Source organism: Nyctereutes procyonoides, unplaced genomic scaffold (genome assembly GCF_905146905.1).
Source record: "Nyctereutes procyonoides isolate TBG_1078 unplaced genomic scaffold, NYPRO_anot_genome, whole genome shotgun sequence".
Classification (NCBI taxonomy): Eukaryota; Metazoa; Chordata; class Mammalia; order Carnivora; family Canidae; genus Nyctereutes; species Nyctereutes procyonoides.
The window spans coordinates 50581361-50588385 of record NW_026575042.1 but is presented as its reverse complement, the minus strand read 5'-3'; the positions used below and the strand labels follow the sequence as shown (position 1 = coordinate 50588385).

The following is a 7025-nucleotide window of genomic DNA, read 5'->3' as shown; positions in this document are numbered from 1 at the left end:
ATTGGAACCAGGATTAGGGCAAAAAACAAGTGAGACAGGATTATACAAATTCAGCATCAAATCCTATTGGTAGTTCAATTTTTATTGTTTATCATGGGTCCCCCCCCATTAATCCCATCTTCTAAAACTTTTGCCAGGGATCTAAATTCCAACATATCTCCCACTCCCATCAATCCTAGCAGTGACCAAGTCATCTTCAATTAACAGCATCAGCTGGTGTCTAGTGGGCAAAACTGATGACACCCCCACTGGTGTTTTCTTTCTTCCTTCTTAAAGATGTGATGAGTCTCATACCTTGACCCCTGTTGTCCTGTCTTTTCCAGCTCACAGTTCGGTTAATCCCACTACAGATGGTCATTTTCTTATTTATATGTATATAGTTCGTTCGTTCTTTTTCCCTTTTTTTTTTTAAGATTGTTTATTTGAGAGAGAGGGCATGGAGGAGGGAGGAGCAGAGGGAAAGAATTTCAAGCAGACTCCTCGCTGAGCACAGAGCCCCATGCAGGGCTCAGTGTCATAACCCTGAGATCATGACCTGAGTCAAAATCGAGAGTCGGACGCTTAACTAACTGAGCCACCCAGGGGCCTCAGTTATTTTTCAACATTATTTTATTCCTCTCTTCAAATTACCGGGGTGAATTTTGACTTAGAATATTTTATTTATTTTTTTTAAAGATTTATTTATTTTTTCATGAGAGACACAGAGAGGCAGAGACACAGGCAGAGGGAGAAGCAGGCTCCCTGCAGGGAGCCCAATGTGGGACTCAATCCTGGATCCAGGGATCACACCCTGAGCAAAAGGCAGATGCTGAACCATTGAGCCACCCAGGCATCCCTGACTTACAATATTTTAAGAATAACTCACCTGGAATTGAAAGAAAACAAAGTAAAAAAAACTTTCTGGGGGGAAGAAAACAGGGTAACCTTAGGCAAATTCCTTAGTTTTGATGGAGCTGTCTCCATTTGCAAAGTAGGTGAGTTCTAGGTACTTGTATGTCACATGCATGTGCACACACACGACAACTCATTTTGTAAATTAGAATACTGCGTTGTCGAAATGCATTTGTTTTAAATCCAAATATTTTATTTATTTAATGGCCCGTAAATAGCTACTTTAGGTGGATGATAAAAAACTCAGAACTGGGCAGCCCGGGTGGCTCAGCAGTTTAACACCGCCTTCAGCCCAGGGCCTGATCCTGGAGACCTGGGATTGAGTCCCACATCGGGCTCCCTCTGTGGAGCCCCCCCTCTGCCTGTGTCTCTGCCTCTCTCTCTCTCTCTCTCTCTCTCTCTGTGTGTGTGTGTGTCTCATGAATAAATAAATAAAATCTTTAAAAAAAAATTCAGAACCATACTTGAAGAAGCTAACCTCAGAAAAGAACCCAGATTACTGACATGGCATTATCCTGTATATATATGTATTTAAAGCACATTCACAGGGACACGTGGGTGTGGCTCAGTGGTCGGGCATCTGTCTTTGGGCTCAGGGCGTGATCCCAGGATCCAGGATCAAGTCCTGCATTGGGCTCCTTGCAGGAAGCCTACTTGTCCCTCTGTGTGTGTGTGTGTGTGTGTGTGTCTCAGAATTTAAAAAAAAAAACTTTAAATAAAAAATAAGCATATAAACAGATACACTTTAAACAGTTCTTTAAATTAAATGCTTACTGAATAAGTAGAAACAGCTCAAAAGAAATATAAAAAGTTAAAAGACTTGCAGGTATGATACAGACACATTACAAATCATCCATGTTCAATTCAGTTTTTTAAAAAAATGCTGATCTTTGTTGGCAATGCTTAATTCTAATATGGAAAATTCCTTGAATTTTGACAGCATGCCTGAGTGAGAATGTGCAAATTATCCACACTCCCCATGGAAATGACCCTGTGACCCCTGCATTTTATTTAGGTCAGTGTGGGCAGCAGTGACCGCCTCCTCCTCCTCCCTGGAATTGCTGGTAAGAGAAGAGAACTGTGATGGGCAGGAGCTGGGAGTGGGGAAGCAGGAGACACCGAGAAGGGCAGTGAGCCAGGAAGGCCTGCCCTGGGGAGCCCACAGCGGCACAGCAGCCCTGGAAAAGCCATTTTCAGATGGTCGGGGTGCCGGTTCGGCGGGGAGGGCCCCCGGAGCTCCTCCAAGCTGGAGGTGAGTGCTCTGTGTGTGCAGGGAGTGTGCACTCACCAAGTCCATAGAGAATTGGAGTTTTCTCAGATGAGGACTATTTAAGGTCATCTTATCTCCCTGCTCTCTGTTTTGTCCCGCTCCAGTTCTCCCTCTACGTAGAATGATGCTGACTGAGCTTTCAACACTCCACAGTGATCACGTCACTCCTTCCAGAGGCCCCTGGGCTTGCTGAATAAAGGGCAAGCCCTTAGCTTGATGTGCAAGCCCTGCTGGGAGCTGGTCCCTGCCTTCAGCTCTGGCTGCAGATCCCACCAAGCACTTGCAGTCTGACAGTCTTCTACACAAGTACTTTTTCTTTTTTATGAAGGTATAATGCACATTGAGTGAACTAATTGCAAGTGAAGGACCTTATGATCTATGGATGCATATATACCTGTCCGTAACCACACCTAGATCAAGACGCAAAACATTTTCCCCACCCTAGGTTTGGCCTGTTCTTCCACTTTACACAAACAAAACCCAAAACCGTACAGTCTGTATTGCTTTCTGGCTGTCTTCTTTCAACACAAATGCTTGTGAAATTCATCCGTGTTGTACATCTATTTAGTTCATTTGTTTCCTCACTGAGTAATATTCCACTGTGTGACTGTATCTCTATTTATCCATTCTCTTGCTTCTTCAGATTCCTCTCATGGCATTAGGATAGTAGAAGATTCGAGGAAAGTGGCACCTGGAGGCCTAGCCGCAGCCTGGGCTGCAGTTTCCTGAGGCCTCAGGAGGACTCACTCCTGGTCTAGAATCTGACCATTATCCCTGGAGCCCGAGCAGCCTGCACTGTGAGATTACGTAGAGCGACCTGGCGCAGCCACAGCCTCAGGACTTGGTTCAAGAGTCAGCACCCATTCATTTATTTATAGTACGAAATTGGACCATCCTATATTCAGGTGAATACATTTCATATATTTTTTAAATCATTCTGTAATATTTATGTAGCCTTTCTTCCAAGTTCCAAGAAACTATGAATACATTTCAATAATGAGTTTGCCACAGTATCCTGGTAAATATACTGTTGAAATTAACAAATGAAGAATTTGGGATAAATGGAAAAACTAAAGCTACTCGAAGCAAACTTAAAAGGAAAAAGCCATCAACTTTCACCATATCTTCTCACGCCCAGGAGGCAGGGCAGGCAAGTGGTTAAGGCTGCAGGCTCCCAGGCCAGAGGGCATGGATTCAAATATGTGTTCTGCAACTACCTCTGTGACCTTGGGCCAGTCACACTGCCTGTCTGTACCTCAGCTATGCCACCTAGAAGAACAAGATGAAATAGGTTCAATAAGCTGACTGATGCAGAGTGATTTGAACAACGCTGGCATGTAGCAAACAATTTAAAAAATGTTAAAAATGCCAGCTATTATTATTGTCTTGGGTTCCGTAGTCACTTTCCTCATTCTCAGAAAATTAGGTCACGTTTAGGCATTACTAACTACTAAGGCCTCAGTTTGAAGTCCTGATGATGAAATGATCATTGTTCAATACCTGAGAGATAGGCATTTCCAGAGAACAATCAGTATTGGCTGTGTTCAACGCATATTCTTTTGGTGGCAACTATAAGGAGATTAAAAAAAAAAAAAAAGACCAAACAATAGTCAAAGCATCCTAAAGTGATTATAATGTTATGAATAAATATCCCAAGGTGATTAAAATGTTTTAAATGAATATATTGGGTTAGGGACACTGGTTTGTACTTATGTTCTGTTTCTGCTTTTTGTTTTTTTTTTAATTTTTTTGTTTTGTTTGTTTGCTTTTGCTTTTTATAATACAGTCCTAGAAGAGCAGGGAATCTGAATCATGCTTAAAGTTGAAGCCTCTTCTGGGATATTGCTAAGGAAAAGTCCACAATCCAGGATTGCTAATTAAAATGAATTCTACTTATTGTGCATAAATTAAATTCTAATGAGGTAAGAAACTACAGTAAAACAATTAAAGATTGAAAATGTCTTCCCTGAATAAAAACAAAACCACATTATATTCTCACTTCTGTCCTCTTTAACTGCAGTTTGATAAAAAGAAAGTAGCTCTGAGAACAGAGAGATGGAAAATCAAAACAAAATCTTTCATGTAATTAGCTTATACAATCTAGGCAGGGCAAATAGAACATCTGTGAATGGTAGAGAATGAAGTCCTTGTAGATATTGAAAGATAAGGCACTCATGAGCTTTTTTTTTAGCTCAACACCAGTCCAGAGAAATAAGGGACAAGTGCCCAGGAAAGGATTTTTATTCCAAGCCAGAATGATGTGAATATGAAAAGTTAAGGATTGTCAGAAGAACCAAATTATGTTATTATCACATATATCTTACAAAGAGTACTCTTAAAGAATAGCTTGTATTGATTGATCAATATATTCAAGATCCACTCTTTAATGAAAAGAAGTATTTATAGATTGAATAGTAGAGAAAGAGAAATATTGAGAGATAGATGCAGGAAGACTGAATGTTTCCCTGTGTTGGATTTTCAAAAACATGAGAGGCCCCACAGGACTTCCTGGAAAAGGCAAATTCCAGGTTGCTAGTTCTAGTTTAGATTCTCTGTTGGGACTCCTGGGTGGCTCAGTGGTTGAGTGTCTGTCTTTGGCTCGGGGCGTGATCCCGGTCCAGGGATTGAGTCCCACATCGGGCTTCCTGCATGGAGCCTGCTTCTCTCTCTGTGTCTCTCATGAATCAATAAATAAAAAATGTTTAAAAAAAAAAAGATTCCCTGTTAAGGGGTGCCTGGGCAGCTCAGTCTGTTAAGCAGGTTAAGCATCTGCCTTTGGCTCAAGTCATGACACCAGGGGTCCTGGGATGGAGCCCCAACAGGGCCTCCCTGCTGCAGGGAGCCTGCTTCTCCCTCTCTCTCTGCCCCTCGCCCTGCGTGTGCTCTCTCACTGTCTCTGTGTCAAATAAATTTTTTAAAAATCTTAAAAAAAAAAAAAAAGAAAAGATTCCCTGTTAAACGCAAAATGAGGGGGTGGAGCATGGGGTCTCCTGAAATCAGAGATCACAGTCTAGGGATCGCATCACTGAAACCTGCCTGCAACCCCATTTTTGATGATCAAAACTGGGTTTAAAAATCAGTTCAGGGATCCCTGGGTGGCGCAGCGGTTTGGCGCCTGCCTTTGGCCCAGGGCGCGGTCCTGGAGACCCGGGATCGAATCCCAAGTCAGGCTCCCGGTGCATGGAGCCTGCTTCTCCCTCTGCCTGTGTCTCTGCCTCTCTCTCTCTCTCTCTCTCTCTCTCTCTGTGTGTGACTATCGTAAATAAAAAATAAAAAAAAAATTTAAAAAATGTTTTAAAAAAATAAAAATAAATAAATAAAAATCAGTTCAAACCCTAACTCTCAAAAAGATGTTACACTACACAAATTCCAATTTCTGGCTTCTCTTGCAGTGTTTGGCAACATTGGGACAGTGTTTCTGGCTCCCAGCAGTGCAGTACCTGAGTAGTGACAGCTCCTATGCAGATCAATCACCATGGTGCTTTGGGTTGGCTCCTACCCTGCCCCGGAGGCTTTTGAAGCTTCATTATTGCCAAGGGTGTCTGTGTTAGTTGGAGGTGTCTTAGGGGTGAGAGATAGTAAGACCTTTGGAAAATCTTTCTCAAGGCAAATATATCTGTATCTGTTGGGAAGCAAACAGATGGGAAAATTGTAGGATCTTTTTGGGGGATCATGATGGATGAGTCTTTGCTCTACCTATAAGATGCCACCAGACGCTTCTCAAGTTGCTATTGGGGCATAAAGATTTAAATAACTACTTTTCCAGGCAGGGGACCCAGTCTCATTTACTGTTGCATCTCCAGTTTAGCACAGTTTGTGGCAACAAAGTTGGTGTTTGATAAACATTTACTGAATGAATAAAAAGCTGGATAACTGTAATGTTCTCCAGCCTCTAAATTGAGCAAGTTGAGAAATGAAAAAGTAACTTGAAAAAGTACTTGCTTTTTTAAAAAGAGTAGTTCAATTCCCTGGATATCATCTCCCTACCATACCTGAAGATCACCCTTCGTTCTACTGCTTCTTATGACCCTCAGGAAATTCACCTCCTACTAACCAACAAACTAGATGGAAAAAGTATTGGGGGCACTTTCAGAGTCACTTCTAGTAGTACTTAAAATGAGCTTCAGAGAATATGAGCCAAGGGTACTCTAATTGACAACCAGCTGCACTATAAGGGGAGGGGGGCGGGAGATTTGTCACTTGCATATCTGAGTAATATAAAGTGTTTAAATGGGGGCACACTGGCTTCCACAAACTCAGTGAATAATTCTTGTGTGAACCAGCTGCTCTCACTTTGTTAAAAGGAAACTGTTTTTCAGTGTTCCAACGTACTTGGCCAGATTTTCCCCCAGGATAATGATGAACAAATATTGGCTGTTTGTAAGCCCTGCTTATAAAACCAGGAATTCCAAATTCAAAAGCCTACAGGGCCAAGGCAGATAATGGACATGAGTGAAACTTGCTGAGATGGTCAAGAGGGACAGCCACTCCTCCACTGCAAATAGCTGAAGCTGATCTAAGAATCTAGGTCCAGTGTTGCCCAGTCTTCCCATTTTTCAAGAGAAGTCAGGTCTCTGCACTTAACTTGGACATTTCCAAATTAGACAGCAACGGAAGAACCAGACCAGATTGAGCCCTAAGCCCTCAGGTTTGTGGAACCTACTTTTAGACAGGGAATAAAGTTCCCCTTTGAAGGCATGTAAGGCACCTTGGTCATCTGTGGTCTGTGACTAGCAACAGATCTCCGCCTCCATGACCCCAAAGGGCCCTGGGGCCCTCTGAAAAAGAAAACTTTGTTTTATTTATTCTTCTTCTTGGATTTATCTTAATGGGGAGCTTTGGAATCTTTAGGATAGATTGGTAG

At 42.2% G+C, this 7025-nt stretch overlaps 1 long non-coding RNA gene across 2 annotated transcripts; it reads left to right on the top strand.

The window, feature by feature from the left end:
- Window positions 1-1841: 1841 nt before the first annotated feature.
- LOC129507110 (uncharacterized) lies at window positions 1842-4235 on the top strand. Of its 2 annotated transcripts, none has more exons than XR_008663925.1 (3): window positions 1842-1955; window positions 2805-3066; window positions 3948-4235. It is a non-coding gene; the product is annotated as an uncharacterized LOC129507110 (long non-coding RNA). The 2 variants fall into 2 exon arrangements; XR_008663926.1 differs by lacking the exon at window positions 1842-1955 and adding an exon at window positions 2300-2467.
- The last annotated feature ends 2790 nt before the right edge of the window (window positions 4236-7025 follow it).